This window comes from Theobroma cacao, chromosome 6 (assembly GCF_053813885.1).
Source record: "Theobroma cacao isolate CCN51 chromosome 6, ASM5381388v1, whole genome shotgun sequence".
NCBI lineage: Eukaryota > Viridiplantae > Streptophyta > Magnoliopsida > Malvales > Malvaceae > Theobroma > Theobroma cacao.
The window spans coordinates 24,474,289-24,475,571 of record NC_142644.1 but is presented as its reverse complement, the minus strand read 5'-3'; the positions used below and the strand labels follow the sequence as shown (position 1 = coordinate 24,475,571).

General features: G+C 34.9%; 1 pseudogene; it reads left to right on the top strand.

Annotated features, from left to right (window-relative positions):
• Positions 1 to 235: 235 nt before the first annotated feature.
• On the top strand, positions 236 to 773 carry LOC18596085 (dirigent protein 23-like; annotated as a pseudogene).
• Positions 774 to 1,283: the final 510 nt, after the last annotated feature.

Genomic DNA, 1,283 nt, shown 5'->3' with positions numbered 1-1,283 from the left:
TATCACAAAATATTAATTTAAAATATATTTTAACAATGAATCTCTAAATTTCAAAAAGAAAAAAATTAAAAAAAATCACGAGGGGTCCACTGCCCCCTTTCTCCTCTCTAAATGCCCTAAAAATATCTAAAAGAAATTGCCCCCCCTTGCCCCTCATTTAAATCGGCCCCTGTTAAGGCAGATACAATTAAGTGTCTTTATCTTTGGCTTTGATTTAGATTTTGGAAAAATAGAACCTAAAACCAGCTTTTCCTTGGTAATTCTAGTTATTTTAAGGATATCCATGGCGAAGTTCTCAATCCCAGCCAAAGCAGATCATAATGAACATAAAGAAACCAAAATTTCTGTCTACTTCCACGACTATGCCTCAAGCGGTCCCAACTCCACTACCCTTCCAGTCGTAGGCTTTCTTGGCAAGCTCTAGACTTTCACCCAATTCAGATCTCTTTGTGTTTGATGACCTCATAATAGAGGGTCCAGACCCCAAATCTGCCTCAGTAGGACGAGGCCAAGGCATAACCGTCACCGCAAGTTTGGATGGCCTCAACGTCTATGTCTCTCTCTCAATCGTCTTCACCAACGAGGCCTACAATGGTAGCACCATTCAGATACAAGGTAACAACAACCAACTCAAGGTCATTAGAGAATATGGTGTGGTTTCTGGGACTGGCAAATTTCGGTATGCAAAAGGCTATGCTACCTTCGAGAATTATTTCTTTGACCCCTCTACTTCTTACTCGATCATCCGCTGCAACATCTCAATCCGTCACTAGCTACTATTACATTAATTAATGTTCTATGATGGGTAAATTCGCAATATTACAGAGGCTATATATTGTTCATGTATTTCAAATTTCAACGTTCAACAAGATCATGTTCAATCCCAAGAGAAGAAAAAAAAATCAATAAGATGATGCAATTTTGTTTCCTTAATTTGTCAATGAAAATAATAGTGGTTTTATAATATGATAGTAATATTTTGAATAGAAAATTGTGAAAAATAACCTTCCTCATAAGCCTAATTCAAAAATATCATTTTTTATAATTTTAACTATTTTTGGTCAATTTTTTTTGTATGACTTGACAATAATACCCTTTAAACAATTTTAGACAAATTAAAATGGTTTCAGTTTTCTCTCTCCCACCATCTAGATAAAAATTTTAAAATTAAATCTCGATTTCTCTCTATGCTTAAATATGTTTATCTCGCCATCCAATTCGTGGATATGACATTAAGCTCTTTCTTATTTTGTTTTATTTTTTGGATGGTGGATCTTGGGGTT